Here is a 21,588-nt window from a genome sequence, read left to right as displayed (position 1 = left end):
TTTATCCATCTACACCCACTAACTATAGGCCAATCACAACAGTGCCCTTTCTTCTAAAAATTTTAGACAAGGTGGCCTATATGCAAATACAAAAATATTTGGAACTACACCACTTGCTAGGAGCCAGACAATCAGGCTTCCGTCCACAACATGGAGCAGAGACTGCACTCATCGATCTCAAGACCCGAGTCGATGAGCTTAGAGACAGTGGTAAATCAGCTCTGCTCCTCCTTCTGGACCTCTCAGCTGCATTCGATTTGGTGGATCATACAATTTTATCCAACCATCTTGACACAGCAGCATATTTCTCCAAGGATGCCATAACCTGGATTAGATCTTTCCTAAGTGGCAGAACAATGATGGTCTTTTCCCCCTTAGCAGCGGCAGACCCCATACCCATCACCTGTGGCATGCCACAGGGGTCCTGTGTCTCGCCCACACTGTACAACATTTTTACCAAGCCCCTTTTCGATGATCTGGACCATCTCTGCATCACCTACACTAGCTGTGCAGATGATACTCAGATCCTCCTCCCTCTTTCAGGGGATTATGACAAGGATTTGGCCTTGGTGAACAGTGTGTACATCATCCAGGCATGGATGGCCATTCATGGTCTATGCCTGAATGATGATAAAACAGAACTTATCATCTTGGGTACCCCTACTAACTTAAAAAACCAGGACCTGACTATTCTTCATTCATAATTGACGGCAACCTCATTGGGTAGCACAGGAGGTAAAAACATTAGGTTTTTATCTCGACTCTACTCTCTCCTTTGCCAAACAGGTTAACTCGCAAGCGTCCGCCACGGCCTGTACGTGTAAACTTATTAGAACCGGTAAGCCATTTCTCTCTAACAGTAGCTGCACCATCCTGGCCAGAGCCCTCATCCTGTCCCGATTGGATTATTGCAACGCCCTTTATTTAGGTTCTAACAAATCCACCATTAGAAGAATCCAAACCCTACAAAATAATGCCCTTAGAGCGGCATTGGACATCTCCAGAAGAGACCACATCTCCGAGAGCAGTCGTCAGAACAACTAGCTCCGGACTAGCGACAAAATCCTTCTGTTTCTCACCCATAAATCTCTTAATAAAGCTGCCCCCATCTACCTCTCTGAGAGATTCCACAAACAGACTTCCATAAGACCAACCAGATCAGCAAACGGGGATTGCTGGTCCATCCCTTGATTCAAACTATCCACGATTGGAGGTAAGTTTCCCCGTTAAAGCGGCCAAACTTTGGAACTTCTTGCCTTCTACACTGAGAATAGACCAATTTTACCAAAACTTTACAACTAATATTATCTTGTGGCTGAAATCCAATGACAACTAAATCGCACGATATAGAATCCTGCACGAAAACTAGCAATGCCCATCTGCTAATTGTAAATAACGACATATTCTGCCTTTGTAAGAAATGCATCTCTCTTCTTGACTTGGCTACCCCCACGGTGATAACCATAACTCTATATACACTGCCTGTAATATTTGTAAATATCTGTGCTTATCTTGTATTATCTGTAAATACCTGGAAATACCCTTTTCTGTAAGCGATGCTTTGTAAGTAAGGTATCTTATACCACGATTCTCTGTAACTAAGCTTTGCATATTCTTGTAACTGCTGTGCCCTGATACCTCCGGGTCTGATGCGCATTATAAATAAGAAAACAAACTAACTCCAGGGCTACAAAGTTCCACGCTTTGGTAAACCAGTCTTGTTCATGCTGGGGTTCCTTTGCCTTCCAGTGTTGCGCTATAACCAGGAGTGCCACTGGGGATGATATTGCATATGCCGTCCTCTAAGGTTTTGGCCAGGCCCCGTTTACTTAGTCTCCCAACCACAGTATGCATTCTTTTATGCCTCTCTTGATCTGTTTGCTGAACACTTATTTCATGTTATAGTTGACTGTTCTCCAGTAGTCCCCTAGTTTTGGACATTTCCACCACATCTGGGCCCAGTCTCCCTCTGCCACCACTAATGGCGTGCAATCGTACTGGCGTAAAGTGCCACTGTTTCATTACCTTATACCATGTCTCCCTAGCCCTCTTGAGCATTGGGATATCCCTCCACAGTTGCTCACATATTTCCGTTCCTATGGGACCCCCCCACAGTCCGCTCTCATCTGGTCGTGTATGCATTGGATGATCTAGGAGTACCATCTGCTAGGAATTTGTAGACTAGCTTCTTGTCTCCCGGGTTAGTAGTAAGATATTTCTCGAATGGTGTAAGGGGTCTAGTCTTTGCTGCCTTGTTAGAGGGGGACAAACACCAATGGCTAAGCTGTAGATATTTTACCCTGTCGCTTTCCCTTAAGTCTAACTCCTGTTTGCACTGGTTGAACTGTTTTATCTCCTGGCCCAGTATCATGTCTCATCTTAGTGCACCCCTTTGCCTTCCATCTGGCAAATACGCCTGGCTCCATCCCTGGCGGGAATTGTGGGTTTTGAAACGGTGATGTGAAGGGGCATGGGAATGTGTAAATGCTGCTTTGGCGTATTGCTTGGTCCCAGGTGTCCGCTAAAAGGCCTGTAATGGCACTTTTGTGAAAGTTTGGTGGTCTATCTCTGCTGCTCAGCCACAGAACCTCCCCTGTAGGGGCACCAGTCACCACTCTACGCGCAGCCATATTTTTTGCTTTTAACGTGAACCATTCCTTAATATATCATAGTTGGGCTGCTTTATAGTAGAGGGAAAAGTTCAGTAAACCCAACACCCCCACACCCCATTATGTGTTGGGGCCATCAATATGTGCAGGGCCACTCTCAGAGCTTTGTTGTTCCAGACAAAGGTTGCCAGTATCTTGTTTAGTGCCCTGAAAAAGTGTTAGGGGACTGGACTGGGGAGTGCCTGGAAGTAGTATAGCAGTTTGGGTTGAATCACCATCTTAACAGTATTTATTCTCCCTGCCCAGGAGGCCGATAAAGGGGCCCAGCGACACAGCTGGGCTCTAGTTTCCTCCAGTAAAGGCTTGTAGTTCACGTCGTATAGCCCAGTTAGGGAGTTGGTGATTGTTACCCCCAAAAACCTAGTGGCCAGTAAGCTCTAGGTTCAGTATTTCTAATTTAGCAATATTAACTTTCAGTCCTGCCTCCACCTTAAACGCTTTTATCTCCCGAACTACCAATGGTAGAGTCTTCCGGATTAGTGAGGGCGAGGGGCATGTCACCTGCAAACGCCATAACCCTCTGATCCTCGCCCCAGAATGGGATCCCTAGCAGGTCTGCCAGCCCTCTAACTTTACTCAAGAATGGTTCTAAATGAATGGTGTAGAGGAGAAGGGATACAGGGCAACCCTGCTTGGTGCCTCTTCTGAGCGGGGTAGTATTTGATAGTTGACAGTTGATGCAAAGTCTAACGGTTGGATTGCAATAATTGGCACAGATCTTTTCAGAAAGGCATCACCAAAACCCATCATCTCCATCGTGTGGAACAGGAAGGACCACTCCACCCGCTCAAATGCTTTTTCTGTGTCGAGTGATAGGAGGACCGATGGAGTGGCCTTCTTTGAGACTTTTTTGATTAGGTGGCAAACCCTCCTAATGTTGTTGAACGTCTGTTGTTGCTTAATAACGCCTGACTGGTCTGGGCATATTTAGATTAGGGAGGAGGTTTTCAATTTGGTTCCCCAGCACTTTCCTATGAAGCTAAGCGTCTCTATTGATTAGGGCAATGGGCCGATAGGACCTGCAAAGTGTTAGATCTTTGAATGGTTTCAGAAACTGGACCATCTTCGCTTCATCCATTGATCGGGTTTCGGGATCCGGGTTCTGAAATGGGTTTAAAAAGGTTAGTCTGGAGGCCACCAGGGGGCGCAGGCAAGATGGCCGCCTGAGCCGATAGCTCCGCACCCAGCACCAGGAAACTTGCGGAGTTGAGTACGAAGAAGGAGCCCATCCCTCACAAGCCCCTCAAAAAAGGCAGTTTGAACCCTTGCCCTCCAGGGGGTCCAAACCAGGAGTCTCTACGACACCCACGGGCTGAGTTCGGCCGCCCGAGGTCTCCACGGCCCCTCCCCCTGCGGTCCCGAGCAACACGCAGGCGGTGCACGCCAAGGCAGCAGCAGAGAGCAGGAGCGGGGAAACACTGCGGCTGCCTGCGGGTGGTGTACCCACTTGGAGCGAGGAGAAGTCAGGGGCAGGGGACCCTGGAGGTTCCGCCGAGGCCTCTGGTGCCCCGCTCCTGGGCGCGGTGAAGCGGTGCGGGGCCGACGTGAGGACACGCTCGACATTGAACGTATACGCCTGCGGAGCTGAACACGGACCCACATCGCCCTGGCGAGAATCGAAGCAGCCCGGCACACTATTCATCCACAGGCGGAGTTGAACGGGCCCGCCTACCCTCACACCAGAGCTCCCCAGTCCGGGCCGTCGCGGGAGCGCGCCCACTCTACATCCGACTGGGGGACATTGGAGACGGCACGTTCCAGGTGAGAGGCCCTCGGGCCTGGACTTCATGAATTGGCCCCCACGAGCGCTGCTTGCCTAAAGGGTCCCTCCATACCCCGCCACAGAGGACCCCACCGACCACGACCAGCCATCCAGTGGTTTCCCTAACCATGGGGGGGGGGAAAACACGCTCTCCCACTGGCGCTGAAGCCCTTGAGTTACTTGGCTGGCACATCCATAGACAGTCACTCCGAGGGCACCGCCCCACCGTGGATAGCTCCGGTTTCTCCCAGTCTCTCCCCCCACACGAGTCCTATCGCGGCCGTGGGCCCCACGGCGGACAGTTGCCATACTCTGCCGCAACCAGCACCCCATGAGTTGGAAGGAGGCCCTCTCCAAGTACCAGTTTGCGGCCGGAGGGGACAAAATGGCCGCCGGGTGCCCATCAGGGCCGCCTCCCGACCTAGGAGCCATCCAAAATAACATCCAGATGATCTTGGAGGAGACACGTGGGATTCGGACCGACATGGTTGCTAAGTTGGCCGACCTTACCACTGAAGTCACCACCCTGGAAGACCGCGTGGAGGGAGTTGAGAACAACCAGCTCTCCACGGCGATCCTGGAGACGCAAATGGAGGCCAGGTTTCAAGAGGTACATCGTAGGGAGGAGGAATTACGGTTCAAGGTGGATGACATGGAAAACAGGGAAAGGAGGAACAACTTGCATATTTTTGGCCTAGTGGAGTCCAAAGGGGAGAGCCCGCAGGCACTGGAAGGCAAGGTTCACGATATCATAAGAATCTTCATGGGGGCGGAGGCCGACACCGAGATTAAACTCGACAGGGTGCACCGAGCCGGTGGAGGAGGTAGGGGCCCGAGGTCGGTGCTGGCCCGACTGCATTACTACAAGGACAAAGCCAGGATCCTGGAGAAAGCGAGGAATCCAATATATCCAATATGGAGACTCTAAGGTGGCAATCTATCAGGACCTCTCAGCCCTCACCAATGCGGAGCCATCACCAGATAGTTACAGGGTAAGGGGGTCAGGTATCGCTGGGGCCACCCCTTCTGCTTGGCATTCGAGTGGTCGGGGGAAAGACACCACCTGGTGACAGAGGAGGACATTCTGCGGGCCACTGGTGACCTGGGGGGAGACCGTGCCGGTCCATCTGGCGGATCAGGGGGTGAGGCCAGGAACCCCCCGTGGGACCCCGACAGACTGGGGCACCTCAGTGGCAAGACCAGGGACAAGGGGGCGCGCAAGTTCCAAAAAACCAGGCACCCATCATCGGCCTATGAGGACCACCTGAAATGACAGCAACATCACTTCATCACTTGAGCATGAGATTTCCCAGGGACCATGGTCGCTGGGGGCTATGCCGCTGGCTCGCTAGGGCCGGTGATCGGGGGTCACATGGAGGAGCGCCACGTTGGCGGCAAGTTGGGCCTGCATGGAGTTTTGGGTCTGTTTACTTTTTTTTTCTCACAATGTTTATTGACTTGTTCGATGGACCCGCACGTGGGGTACGTGCCTGGGGACACGGGGGGGAGGTGGGGGACCTCGAACGCAAGGTCACGCCCCACATGTTTGTTTAAAGGTTCATACACGTACATTCTGATTTGAAGGGAATGGGTTATCCACATGTTCACACTACCCGGGGCTGGGGTAGAGTCCTTGGTGGTTCTGAAAGGGGCCCCTAGGGGACCCTGACGTCTATGGAAACAAGGCGGGTCACCACACACGATGGAGACGCCAGACACGAGGTTGTATTCCCAAAGCTAGGGTTTTATTGCAAAGCAAAAGTCTCAGTTGGCCAACTCGGTCTCACACCCCGCGACGTGTATCTCTAGACCTCGAGGGACGCAAGAGAGTGAATTACGTACATCAGTTACATATATACAAAATGCCTATCAATCAGCTATGACATGTATAACACCCCTCTTCATTGGGTTTCTTTGAACTTGGTGTGACACTATGACACCTTCAAACATCTATTCTAGTAACAATTTGCAATTTGTGAGTGCGTAGGCATCTTTCGGTTATTGAATAGAACACAGCGCTTCTGTTCTTGGAAGCGAACTACATACAGGGGGGAGTTGCATTCCGGACCTTGCTATCTATCAGGTGCTATTCGTGTCCTGGGAGCTGACATGCTCTTAGCGGGCTCAGCAAAGGGGGGCCGTTAGAAAAGCATAATTCAAGCCTTTAGCGGTATTATTCTAACATATTCTACCATATAACGAGACTGGCTGGCAGCTGTGAAATGATTAAATGCCCTGCGGCTCTGCTTCAAGGCTACATTAAGGAGGGAGCCGGGCATTCTTCCTGGCGCTGCCTACGTTTGTGTTTCAGCGAAGCTCTTGTTATCCTCTCGGCCCTGTGGCCTTGTCCTTTTCATATACAGACAAAAATGTTCCACAGTCGAGCAGTGTAAGCGGAAAATATACTGCGAAGCAATAAGAACAGAAAGCAATGAGCAATGGTTAGAAAACAAAATGGTAATTCTTGTTACATCAAAATGGCCGTTCATTGGAAAACTCGAAAACCTATATTCTGTCGTATCGTGCATGAGACGGTTGGCCCACGGCCACCAAAATGCGTTTGCGGTCTCAAATTAGATTTCTAGACTGACAGTTCGTTGACCGTCCCCGAAGGATACCGGGAGACACGAACGAACGCCTCAAGATCGGTGGAGGGGATCGGGGGGAGGAGGAAAGGGTCATTCTCCCCCTCCCCCCTGTCCATCACCAAGGTCAAAACGGTTACACCTAGAGGGGTTTACGGGGCGGCTGAGGGGACTAGCCAGTTTGAACAAGATTCTTCTATTTTACAGCAGGCCGCACACAAGCATTACATTACGGTGAAGATAGAGATGGACTACCTAGATGAAAATGGTTGAAGGCAAGATGGGCACACTCAATGTCAAGGGCCTCAACTCTCAAAACAAGAGGTCATTGACCAGTAATATGTTCCGCAAACAACAGCTAATGGTGCTGTTCCTCCAAGAAACCCACTACAGACAGGGGAGGGAAATTGGAGCCAATTTTTGGGCCTCCCACAGAAGCTCGAAGAAGGAAGGGGTGGGGATCCTCTTGAGCAAAACATTCCACCTCACTAACATAGAAACCAAAAGAGGCTTTGGGGGGAGGTTCCTGGGGATTAAGGGTACCTATGAAGGGGAATGCATAACCCTGGCCACCCTCTACGCTCCCAACTCAGGTCAGATAGCTTTCCTGACCCAAATTCTGGGGGTAATGGATGAATGGGTTGAAGGGGCCATGATACTGGGGGGTGACTTCAATCTTATAATAGACCCCGGGCTGAACTGGTAGACGGCAAGGGCGACTAAACCAAAAGGGACAACTAAAGATAACCTAACGTTGCAGACCCTTCTGAGGTAACATTACTGGGAGGATGTCTGGCGAGTGGCACACCCGGAGCCCGGGGGATACACATTCTTCTCCCCCCCCACACCACACCTACACCAGAATTGATTTCCTTCTAACTTCTAAAGAGGGGAGTGGGGTAGCTACAGCCCCAAGGGTTGAGGCAATAACGTGGTCTGACCGTGAGCTTCTTGTGTCAGATTGGTCGCTCCCCCTGTCCCCCTGGTCAGTCCGGTGGCGGTGCAACGACACGCTCCTGAGGGATCTGGTCTTTAGGGACTTCCTGAGAGGCAAAATGGAGGCGTATTTCGAGTCGAACGACAATGGGGAGACAGATATGGTGACAGTGTGGGAGGCGGCGAAGGCCACCTTTCGTGGTCTCCTCATAGCTGAGGGTTCCAGGCGCAAGCGGGAAAGAGGGCTCATTGAGGCCAAAATACGGACGGAACTCAAGAGCCTGCGTGGTAGGCTTACCCAGGAGGGGGCTTACAGGGAGTCCCTCCTATCGGAAATGCGTGAGAAGCGCCAGGCTCTACACACGGTCCTCATAGGGGAGGTGGTCAAGAAACTGAGATACACGCGACAAAGGTACTACGAAAAGGGAGACAGGGTGGGGACCTTACTGGCACGTAGAGCCAGGGGTTGCAGACTGGAGAGGAGGGTCGGGCCTATTAAAGATGGGGAGGGTATGGTCCTCGATAAAAAGGCAGAGATAGGGAGCTCCTTTACAAACTTTTATAGGGACCTGTACACAAAACAAGGGGGGGGGAATCGTTGGGGGAGATCTGGGCTTATCTGGAGGAACACCGGCTGCCCCGCTTAACGGAAGCCGAATTGCAGAGGCTGGAGGGGGATCTAGCAGTGGAGGAGGTGGAGGCAGCCATCAAGAGACTTAAAGCAGGGAAGGCCCCGGGGGGAGATGGGTATACGGCCGATTTCTACAAACAATTCCAGCCCATACTGATGGAACCCTTGGCCAAATTGTTTAACCAAATCCGTAACAGAGACGATCCCCCCCACATTCCTACAGGCCCTCATCACGGTAATCCCCAAGCCAGGAAAAGACCTGACCGAGTGCGGCTCCTATAGACCCATCTCCCTCTTGAACCTCGATGCTAAAATCTTTGCCAGGATCAGATCAGACGGGCTTCATATTAAATAGACAAGCCTCGGACAACATGCGCAAAACCATCCATGTGCTGCATTCAAGGGAAACCCGGGACAAGGGGGTCCTCCTGCTGTCCCTGGACGCAGAAAAGACCTTCGACCGGGTAAGTTGGGCCTTCATTAGGGAGGTTCTTTCAGCAAGAGGGATGGGCCAGAGGGGGTTGGGATGGATGGCAGCACTATATTCCGCCCCCACGGCCAGGGTGGCCGCCAATGGGATGGAATCAGAGGCCTTCCCCCTGGGGCGAGGAACGAGACAGGGTTGTCCACTATCCCCCCTGATATACGCCCTTGTCATGGAACCCTGGGCGATCTCGATCCGCAACAATGAGGCTATCACTGGAGTTCAGATAGGCGGCTCCCACTGCAAGATCAGCTTGTTCACCGATGACGCTCTCCTCTGTCACTAAACCGTCACAGACGATCCGCCATGTGTTGCGGGCATTGGAGCGCTATGGGGACCTCTCAGGGTACAAGGTTAACGTGGGCAAATCTGTGGCTTTTATGGGGGGTTGACTACCGGAAACCGAGAAGGAGTATGTGGAGGGTCTCCCCTTCCAATTGCAGAGAGAGGGGTTCCGACACCTGGGAATTCAAATCACAACTGACCCAACGGACCTCGTCCCGAGCAATTTCACCCCTTTGTGGACAGAGGTCAAGAGAGACATAGAGAGGTGGGCGGTCTCGGGGTTCTCATGGATGGCACGACTCAACCTGATCAAAATGGTGGTACTTCCCAAATTTCTATTCCTCTTCCAGATGCTCCCCACTCGGGTCCCTACCACGTTCCTACAGTCAATGAAACGCACCCTGCTCAGGTGCCTCTGGGCGGGAAAGAAACATAGGATTTCCTACGACATCCTAACGAGGCCGAAGGAAGACGGAGGGGAGGGATTCCCAGATTTTGACACATACTACAGGGCTTCCCAGTTGAGGATTCTGGTCGACCACTTCAACCCTGGGTCAGAAAAGCAATGGGTGGCACTGGATAATAGGCTACTCGCCCCGGTCACGCTCGACAAGTGGTTGTGGGTCCCTAGAGCACACATCCCCAGGCGGGTTCTGGACCACCCGGTATTGGGTGTTCTGTGGTCCGTCTGGAAGGAGGGGAGCTACTACAGATGGCTCACAACCTGGCCCTCTCCGTTGAGTTGTATTTGGGCGCCACCATTCTTGGCCAAAGTAGCGGAGCCTGCCGCATATCAGAGGTGGTACGAGGCGGGCCTCATTAGGGCATGCCACTTGTGGGTGGGTGGGTCCTTCATGCCCCTTCTGGATCTGGAGGAAGCCCTGGGGCTGGGCAAGCTATCACCTTTCCGCTACCTTCAACTGAAGGGAGTCCTCTCCGAACCCTCATGGGGCGACACCCTCAGGAGGGACCTCACGGACGTCGAGAAAACGATCATCTCCACGCGAGGCTCCAGGGCGGGGGGGGGGTCATATCCCGTTTGTACAAACTCCTCTTGCTCTCGATACCTAGGGATCCCCTGCCAGCACGGACACAATGGGAAAAAGATCTGGGCATGGCAATAGATGATAAAAGGTGGACTAAAATGTGCATCCAGGACCACCGCTCAACGACCTCCCCCCAGTACAGACCCCAAGCTCTAAAGGTTTTACACAGATGGCACTACCCTCCACAGTTGATAGCCAGAATGAGCCCCCACTGCTGGAAATGCTGAAAGGAAAAAGGGGACTACATGCACATGTGATTTTCTTGCCCAAGGGTTCAGTCATATTGGGGAGAGGTCCTATCCTGGACCAAGGGGGTTGATGGAGTTACTAGGCCCCTCTGTCCCTGGTTGCTTCTATTTGGCATTGAGGTGGGAGATGACCAGGAGGACACCCAGGGCCACATGTTACAGGTCATGCTTGTGGCGGCCAGGAGCTGCTTGGCCCAGAAATGGAGGAACCCGCACATGCCTGAGGAGAAGGAATGGGTTGCAAAGGTTCGGGCGATATACGATATGGAGTTTCTAACCCATGTCCTGGATGAATCCAGATCTAAGATTGAGGAACTCTGGCTCCCCTTCTTTGAAAAATACGAGCGGCAGACCTGAGGAATGAGCCCTAGATCTGTTGACCTGTTCAGGTTCTAGGCCAGAAGGAGTTTGGGGACATCATAGGTACCTGTTGTACGAGGCACGCGCCTCCGCATGGGGTGCTACTAGGTTGAGCCCTAGACTATGTGTGCACTAATCTATTTGACAGTCCGAACTTAAAAATGCACAATGCGTCCCTGCACGACAAGCTTGAAATCGACACGTGTTCACTGGCGAGGGGGGGTGGAGGGGGGAAAAGGGTTATTGACTGAACGTTTTTTCTGGGCATGGAACCGAATTGAAATTATATGTTTGTTGTGATAACCTAAAAAATGCCAATTAAAATTATATTTAAAAAAAAATGGTTAGTCTAGGACCGAGGAGTTTCTTAAAGGTTTTATTGAAAATGGCAGAATAGCCATCAGGGCCGGGAAATTTGTTGGGCGGGAGTTCCCTGATTGCTCTTTGTACCTCTCTGATGGTGATGTCTTGCTCTAACTGTTCCCTTTCTCCTAGAGTTATTTTTTGAATGGGTACTGAATGAAAGTATATATACTGCCCGGCACTGTCGGGGCAGTCTGAAGCATAGCAGGTCATATATAATGTTGATAATTGATCAATGATGTCCCGAGTGGTGGTGTCTTTGTCCCCCCTAGGGTCATTATCTCGCGAATGGTCTGCAATTCCACATTTTGCTTCAACCTTCACACTAAGAACCTGTCAGCTTTATTGGCCTGGACATAGTATTTCTGTTGGAGATGGAGTAGACCCCTTTCTGCCTTTCTGGTATAGAGGAGTTAGTTTGCTGCAAATATTTCTATTTATTTTACGAAGTTGCATCCCTGTATCTGTTTCCATTTTGTGCATGACCTCCTGGAGCTCACACATCTCAGGTTCAAGTGCATAGGACTGTTTTACCCTAGCCGCACGTATTGCGATTAGTTCTCCCAGCAGGGTTGTTTTAAAAGCATCCCATAGACACTGTTCCGTGATGTTGGGTGAAGTTTTTTTTTTTTAATTTTTTATTTGCATGTGGTTCTATCAAAAAATGACAGAACCTTTACAAAATTTAAAACACAATAATTGTTACAGTATAATTCATAAAACATGTAAAAACATCATTCCATATAAATTCATAAAAGGACATAGCACATGTGCAAAGAGCAAGGCAGTTATTGAATTTGAATTTGAGAGAGTGCAAATACAGACATTCTTAGGTATAACGAAGATGAAGAAAATTCGGCATCGTTCGTATAGGTCGATCTTTACCAAGATTTACATATATGGTTTTCAAGCATTCATGTCCGCATGTTTATCTAGCTCTCTCTCTATCACTTTACAAAATCTCGTAAGGGCAAAAATAAGAGGTTTGTGATTGCCTTGCATCATACGGGCCCATAAAAATGGTAAACAATCAATATAATTAATGTTTACGAAATCCATAAATAAGACAGTTATTGCATATTTAAAATGAGGACAATATAAAATCAGATGTTTTAATGATTCTATGGTTTCAGTGCACATCGGAAATCTACACTGCTTATTTTCGCTATTCGTCCTACTACCAATCCAGTTTGCAGTTCTTTCTTTGGTATACAACAGATTAAATTTAAATCGTAAGAAAGTATTGCGGGTATGATTGCAGGGAAATTGAGTAATATGATCGTATCTTGGTGTCTGCTTTTTGGTAAAAAGATAGTATTCGTTATAAAGTTTGTATGAACCCATCTGGTCAATAGTTTTGCACCAATCGAACTCAAATAGCTTTTTTTTGGCATAAACCGGTCTGTAGTAAACATCCTCCACTGTGACATTAACTTCCTTCAGAATGGCATTAATTCTTGTCAAATATTGGACCATGGAAATCGTTGGTCTTGAGTTAATTGATTCCTTCATATCTATGTATAGGGAGTTTGGTTTAGGATATGTTATTTTTGCGAAATTGGTGAAGTCGCCATTTCCAGCGTGCGGATAGCGCTATGAGGCCTAGTTCGTGTCTTAGGACTGCATTGGGCAGTGACATTGGAAGAGACATCGCTCGCTTCAAAGATGTCCCTTGCAATTGATCTAAAATCACGCCCATTTCACTCAGACAGATATCTAATGAGTAGAGAATGACACTTTCAATTTTCAGTGTGAAAAATTCGAGGAGAGGCATTAATGAGAACTTGCAATACTTTGCATGTATTATTTTTAGCTGTGATGTCAGTGGTCGGATCTTGGTGTTCAATAGATCGCTCCATATTTTGATGGAGTTTTTCTCAGCTAAATAGTAACCTAGGTAGATGGTATCAATATTTAAAGGGATGATAGTATGCATAATATGCCATTGAGTTTTTCCAGTTCTCTTCTGGACACCGAATTTCATCACTGCTGTTTTTGCTGGGTTAGGAGCTAAGTTATGAGTTATGGCATATTATTCAAATAATCGTATTTTAGTTTGAAGGCCACCAGGAGTTGGATCAAAAAGGATGTCATCTGTGAAAGCGAGCCATTTCAGGTGAATGAGCCCAATTTTCACAGAGAATAGATTTTGCTCATCCCAGCCTTTGTCAAGGTCTGCTAAGTATAAATTGAAAAAGGTTGCGGCTAAGTTGCAGCCCTGTTTTAGGCCTATTGATTGGTTTGGTTATGTGGCCCTCTGTGGTAAGTTTGATTCTATAAGAAGTGGTAGTATGAAGAGCAATGAACCAGTATATTAGCACTAGGGGTACTCCCATTTTTATTAGTTTGGACCATAATACGTTCCGAATGACCGTGTCAAAGGCTGAAGTCATATCAATCAGTGCAATATAAACAGGGTTAGCAGATTTTGGCTTCGCTCCGGCGATGGTAAATGTCATCATCAAGGCGTTGAGCGAGATGCTCATCCCCATCCGGAATCCAGTTTGATATTTGGAATATGACTGATGAGTTTCAATGTATTTTTCTAGATCGTAAAGAAGTAAGATTGAGAACAGTTTAGCCTCTGTATCTATTAAAGCAATGGGCCGATAATTTTGAGGTAAAGAGGGATCTCCTATTTTAAATATCGGTATGATATTAGCCGATAGCCAGGAGATGGGTACAATTCCTGATTTGTGAATGGTCTCAAATTTACTTTTTAAAATTTGGGCCCATAAATCTGGATCTGCTTTATATAGGCAGAGGGGAAAACCATCAGGGCCAGCAGATTTGGAGTGGTTCAATTTAGAAATAGCCCATGTAATATCAGCAGTAGACCAACTTAAGCGCGAAGGTCTTTGTATCTTAACTTACTGATGATGGTGTTCTGGAATAGATCGGGCATCTGAAATTTGTGCGTGATAAAGGTGCGCCAAGTTGCTTCAGAAATGGCGTGTAATGATAATAACGGAACTTGAGTCTGATTATTTTTGATGGTTTGCCAGATGGTGCGCGTATCATGAGCTATAATTGCTATAATAAGATTGTAATTGATTTCATTGTTTCTTAGAATTCTTAAATGTTTGAGTTTCTGTTTGTAAGATGCTATGATACGGTTGCGCTGTATTTTATATGTATTATAAGAAATAGTCTTATTTTTTTCCAGAGCTTGGAGAGCTTTGTTTTTTCCACGCTTCTGTATTTTACAAAGGGGATCAAATGAATGGCGATGGGTAGTAACAGTGTTTCTATATTTGCTGAAATGAGATATGGCAGCCTGAATGATTTCTGGATAATTTATCTCTGTGATATTAATAGAGAAATTGCCAGAGATATGACGATTGGAAATAGCCAACGTTACGTATTGAATAAGTTGTTTACATAGAGCTTGGCTCCATCTAAGAGAGAGGTGGGGACGATCAATTTCACATAGCGTTGTAGAAGAAGCAACTGCAAGAATGGAGAAATTAATCTTTAAAGTGCCAAAGATTTGAGCGTGGCACCATAAGAGGTTGAGATGATTTTTAATGGGGTAGATATTGTAAGTAACGAAAATAAAATCAATAGTTGAGGATTTTGCTTCCCTAGACCATGTGGTCCATATCGTTTGTGAATCGGGAATAATGATGTCTAAAACCCAATCTTTTAAGAAGTTGCGCCATTTAGTGCCTCTCTGCTTAGATAGGATATTATTATTTTTTTTAGCCTCTAAGCTCAGTGGTGGTCCTGCAATCACAGTTGAAATCGCCACCTAGTATGATTTCAACGTTCTTGTATTCGTGAATGATAAATTCAAGTCAAGACTCCACCAGATCAAACATCTCATCAATTGGAGTGTGTGCAAGGTTCCAGTATATTGTAATGACTATTAAATGCTGGTACTGGAGGAGATCTATCTTTAACAGTACTGCTAATAAGTTTGCAGCCTTCCACACAATATTGGAACTGAACCCCAGTGCATTATCAACTGCTATAAGGATGCCTCCGGAGGGACGACCAGCTGAAGCTTGTATCGCTGGAATGCAATGAGTTGTATAGTCGGGCAGCAAGAAGATAGCAGTTTTCATGGTTTCTTGGATCATAACGATTGAAGGCCGATTGTGGCCATCGATCGTTGCGTGCCATTGGATAAGATTATGATAGCCACAAGAGTTCCATGATTGAACGGTTAAACAAGTTGTTGGGTGAAGTGTTAAGTTTGAAAAGCCTGAATCTTGGATTCTATTTCTTTTCTCAATACTTGGTCTGTTAGGAGTCCCCAAGGGAATGACCAGTTCCATAGGCCTCTCCCCGCCTTTGGCAAGTACAGCCTTATGGTCAGCAGGGCATGGTCTGAGTTCTGGATAGCTCCCAGGTCCATTTCACTAACCAAACCCAGTATGGAGATCGAGGGCCAGATTTAATCAATGCAGGAAAAGGTTTTGTTGAAATGTGTAAAGGTGGTGTACCCTTTCTCTTTCCCCTCGAGGGCTAGCCAGGCGTCTCAATACCAGTTGGTCTAACTTAGCTCGGAGGGCTTGTGATGGCTGGGGCTGCCCATGGTAAATGCACAAGCTTCTGTCCCTCCTCTGGTCCCATGCTAGGTTGAAGTCCCCCATCACAAGTACCTCCCCCATTGCGAGTTTTGAGGTCTTCCAAAGTGGCTCTAAGAAAGACGTCTCATCCAGTATTTGGGGCGTCGATGGATGCTATCGTTAGTGTTGTTGTGCCCTTTTGAAGAGTGAGGAACAGATACCTCCCCTGATTATCTGCCCTAGAGTCTAGTATTCAAGAATCAGGATCTGAGCGCAGGGCTATCGGCACTCCGGCCACCTTGCTTTTGGCATTCAAATTGTATATATGCGAATAGTGTCGTAGTTTAAATGTGTGCTTATCCTTTTTTCATGTGTGTTTCTTGGAAAGTTGCTCCCTTGAGAGGAACCACTCAATTTGTTTTCTTTTTGTGTTTTTTTTTTACCCCGAACGTTCAATGTTAGGCACTTGAATATAGGCTGAAATGGAGTGTTAGTATTGTTGTCACCCCCTTCCCGGCCACCACCTGTGCACACCTTACCCATCTGAGCATCCCCACTCCCTTCTCAAGACCTCCCTAACCTTTCCTGTGCCACCTTCCCCAAATCCCTCTCTCCCACCTCCCCTCTCTTGCCCTCCCCAACTTCCCCACGTCCTGGGGTGAACCGTGTAGCCCTGAGGCTCTCCCGGCCGAATGCCGATGAGGGAGGTTCGCTTTCCAAACCAGGACATAATAGAAGGGTGTCCTGGACGCCCCTGAGAGATTCCAAATGCGGACTGTTGTGTAGTCGCTCCGTCTCCTGCACTCCCGTTATCCATTGATCTTGCGCAATGACCTCGTCGGCCATAATAGTCTGCGTATGATGGCGAAATTTATTGGCAGTGTTTTGGGCTGGTGCCCAGTCGGTCTGCCATCTGATGGCCATTTCTGCGTTTCATCCCTGGGTTTTATACACATTTCCAAGGCTACCTCTGGTGGTGCCTTCTCGTTCTAAGTTCTTGGGGCTGGTGTCATCTTCCGTTAGGTGCAGAATATGCTCCCTTTATTCACATGAGTGGATCCTTTGTTGGCGCCCCACCAAATTGAACAGGAGACCGAAGGGGAATATCCATTTATATTTATTTTGTTTAGCTTGGACAGACCGCACAATTGGCCCCATCTCTCGTCATTTCTGGAGCGTCGTCTGGGCTAGGTTTTGAAATAATTGGATTTCTGTGCCTCACGCCTGGCTTCCCATAGGATGAGTTATTTTTGGGGGTAGCGTGTCAACACGGCCAGGGTATCTCTGGGGCCTGTCCTGTGGAGAACTTCTTCTGCATTCCCCTCTTCCAGAATGTCTGCAAAGATTTGTTGCACGGTTCCCTTAAGTTTAACTCCCACCAACTCTGGATTCAGATGTTAGATCTGCAGGACCTGTTCTCCAGGTCCTTGCATTGCAGTTCGAGATTGTGAGAAAGCCTTGCCAGATCTTCCATCGGTTCATCAGACTTTTTTCAGTCTTCCGCAAGTTCTTGAAGCGCTCTCTCTGTGGTGACCGTTCTCTCTCCTAATGATGCAACATCTCTTTTCAGGTCCTGAATTGACTATTTGAATTCCGCCGTGAATGTCGCAATCTGGGCTTGGAAGGTGACCGAGAGTTTCTCTTGGAATACATTGAAGTAGGCCTCGAGATCCTCCTTATACATCACCATTTCTTTCGCTGGCGTGTGGGTGGTCAGCGCTATACCGCTATTGCTCCTGGATGCTGAGGGGGAGGGGGAATTTGTCCTTGTTTTTGGACCAGCATTCGCAAAGGGTATCTTCTCTGGACTCCACCGGCCGGAGACGCTCTGCGCATCGGGTGGCCACTCCAATACCCCGCTAGGTAGCTCTTCGCTGTTGATAGGGAGAGCGAGCCTCTGCTGATAGCTGATCAGGGTCTCAGTGGTTCCTTGTGGGACTTGGTCTGCCGCAGGTTGTTGATATGCTCTAGGCTGCTGGTCGTGCCACTCGATGAGGATCCGAGATGATGGCCCCCAGCCCCCAAGTGGGGGACCTGCTCCTGGCTGACCCCCTGATCCCCTTCCTCCTTTTGAAGGGGTTGCCTCCTTTCTTTACTCTGCAGCCTTGTGGCCTTTTGGATACTCTGTGGTGGGGCCCGCGCTCCACTCCCCATTTTGGGGTGGGGGCGGGGTGGGCATTGTATTTGGCGCTGTGTGGGGGCCTCCTTGCCTGAGTTCTCCTGAGGGTCTAACGCCCCGAACTCAGAGCTTGCTCCTCACCTCCTGATGTGCACTGCCGGCTGTCCATTTCTTGAACGGTTTTGTTATCCCACAGATGGAGTTGCTGGCGCCACTAAGGGCTGGCGGGTTTCGGCAGGCAGCAGGCTCGGGGGCGCTAAGTTGTGGAGGGATTCTGGCAACCCTGATGCCTGATCCCTGTATTCTCACTGCACGTTCCAACCCCATTTATGGGGCCGCAGACGGCCGCTCAGTTTCCTGCAAGCAAGTCTGTTCCCCACACGGCTGCTCCGTATGCAGCGGGCCGCTCTGTATGTTACGAGGTGGCTTTCTACTTGCTGGGTGCTTGTTCCGCGGGACCTCTCCTCCCCTTGCCTTATCCCTTGTGTAGGGTGCTTTATTTAGGTCTACACCTGCGGGTTCCAGACCCCTTTGGGCTGTCGGCGCCGATGACCGATGTCAATCTACATTGCCGTTACTTATGTTGTCTTTCCCGATTTTAAGGGGCTGCGCCTGCTGTCTGGATGTTATGAAAGCATGGGGCCGTTGGGCCTCGGGAGTACTCCGGAGCTCGCGTTCTCAAGCTGTGTCGCTGGTACCTCCCGGGCTCCTTAGTTGCCCCACAGAAGTTGTCTCGGTGGCATATATTTCTCCGGGTGTTTTTATTGGGGGTCAGGGTGCCTGTTTGCTGCCTTTGCGGGAAGCAGGAGAAGGAGCATCAACAGACGCGACCTTACTCCGTCGCCATCTTGGAAACCCAATTATTGATAATAAACCCCTTGTTTGGACACTGCCACAAGCCCTTCAAGCCCAGATGCAGCCCCTCCTCTCACCGTGCACAAAGCTTTTGACTGTTTGCTTTGCAGGAAGAAGAAAAGAAGGGGGCGGGGAAGAGGCCAAGGGAATTCAGACAACAAAATAAACACACAGTGCTTATTTTGGTGTCTGATACAAGGAGCTACTGGGAAGCCTCAGGCGAGCTCCCAGTGGCTCGATCTATGCGTTGGAGACTTCAATGCCTTGTTTTCTCTCATCCAACATTTTTGAGGTAAGTCCCTGCCTACTCACTCATGCGCCTCCACTTATCCGTGAGGTCCTAGAGGTGCATTTAAATACACTTCTCAAAAGAAAGAAACATGACTTTGGGACTGTAGGGGGGGGCAGCAGGGGGGCGCTGGAGATAACTAGTTAATTTGTCCCCCAAGTAAGTGTGAATGCTGGAAGAGAACTACAATGCTAGCATTTGCTTTTGAAATTCCCAACAAAGCTCCAAGTTGTCTACTTAAATCAAGGCTTTTAAAGAGTCCGAAAATATACCTCACATTTTGAACCATAATGATGTATACTTGTGGCACAGCCAAAACGGGTTTCGAATTTGCCCTGTAACAATGCGTGTCTGTACAAACAACGCCTACAATTAAATAACCTTTACTATTGCTTGTTTTATATACATTCTCAGCTGTATTTGTTGCAAGTGCTACTTTTCAAGTCATTGCTAAAAAAAACAGTATTCTTTTATCTCTTGAATGCCAAACAATACATTGTAGCAACCAGAGCTGAGAGGAAATGTGGTCAGGTGTCAAGGACTGAGCAGGTTCACAGCCTGGCTTCAATATTTAATGTGCAAGTACAAACTGCCTCCCTTTCATTTAGTGCCCCCAGACCATTTCCCTCACCACACCACCACCCTGCCTCCGGACCCCATCAGCGGGATGGAACTGGTTGTGTGCGCAGAATGAGGCAAAATGTTGATATTCCACTTATTTTCTGGTTCTGGAGGAGGTCTTGGGCTTACAGCCAATACTGGATCTGAGGCTTCCGAATTTGTACCTACAAAAGGACAAATTCAAGAGGGTGACTTTAGCTCAGATTATCCAAACCCTTGAGATGCAGGACTGGTTGGTATCACTGGACCTTCAAGATGCATACTTCCATGGATTGCTGTTCTCCCTCAGATTCCTCATCAGATAGATATCCCCTTCCAGCTTCAGCTGCTTGGAAAAAACTTCGACAGGGCATGTAGTGGGGCTCGACTCCATCGTCGATGCTTCTTGACTCAATGCTCCATCGTCGGCTCAGGATGCAACGTCAGTTGTCTATATAAATATATACTGCGTCACTACACCCCGCACCTCAGTTCCTTGTTTCCACGCACTCGGCACTCTTCTTTTGAGGAATGCTAGCGATCTTTGATTTTCACTCAATGGTTTTGACAAAATGTAATTGCGAGCTCCCTTGTCCGCGCCTCGGATTTCGGTTCTTCAAGCACTGCTCCGATTGCAGCTACAAGATGTCAGTTGCAGTAACCGACCCGCATAACATCTGTGTGTGGTGCCTCGGCACTGGTCACGACACTGAGGGGGTCGCATCCTGCAGCAAAGTGAACCCGAAGTCCCTTCAGGACCGGGCAGCTATGCTCGCTTTGGGCACCGACTGCTGTCCAAATCACTGGTGCGGTCCACCATTCGGTCTTCGGAGGCCGAAACAGAGGGCCCCACACCTGAAAAAGAGAGTAGGCACCAGCGCTAGGTGAAGAAAAGATCACATTCCAACAGCCACTTGTCCTCGCATAAAAGAAAAAGGCAACACTAGTGCAACTGCTGAGTCTGCATCGGAACGCAGTATGTCATCGGTTGGGTCGGCGTCCAGGCAGGAATGCGAGGATTTTAAGTCCCAATTTATTGGCCATCTTTAGAAGGCGGCTGCAAGCTCTGGTAGCTCAGAGACGCACAGTGATTCCAGCCCCAGGGTAGCACTGGTTCTGACACCATCCACTTATGAGGCGCTTTCAGACTTGGCGCCGAGCAATTCTGACCAGTCGCCGATGCCGGGAGCTTCCCCCGTACCGCAGACCCTGATCGTTCTTGATGCACCATCGGCGCTGATAGCCATCCCTTCGACATCGACAGGCAAGCCCTCGACGAACCATCGGCGATGTGTCCTTCGCACTGTTATCTCGATCTGATTTTTTTCAGGTTGATGGTACACATTTTCATCGACAGTGACAAGGGTGATGTCGACCCCACTTATTTTGGGGCTAGCCAGGCGTACTATTTTGCTGACCAGGCAGACCTCATTGCTTTGGTAGAGGGACTGCAAGCCGCCAGTGGACTGAACACTTTACCAGACATCAAATTACAGCAGGCCCACCCATAATACACCTACTCATGCAAAGGTAAGGGCCCTCATTGACAGGGTAGGTGATACCTTGGGTGTGAATACCCCTGCTGTACCTGTCCAGGGCTATGAGCTCACGGACATCCTCAAAGATGCTCCCACCACAGAGAGAAATATGCCATTCAATCCGGCTATAGCCAACAGTCACCTCCTTATGTCAATGACCCAGCTCCATCCCCCTGCTTAATTCGAACTTGATCAGCAAGTATAGACTGGCAAGAGGAGACACTTTCTCTCCTCAATGGAGGGTTTGGTTTTTCAGGTGGCCACAGTCTCCACCAAGGGGGCTTCTTCTATGTCCAATTTGCCT

The sequence above is a fragment of the Ambystoma mexicanum genome, chromosome 7q (assembly GCF_040938575.1).
Source record: "Ambystoma mexicanum isolate Mex_15411 chromosome 7q, UKY_AmexF1_1, whole genome shotgun sequence".
NCBI classification, from domain to species: domain Eukaryota; kingdom Metazoa; phylum Chordata; class Amphibia; order Caudata; family Ambystomatidae; genus Ambystoma; species Ambystoma mexicanum.
The sequence above is the reverse complement of the archived record's forward strand: the minus strand, read 5'-3'. Positions refer to the sequence as shown.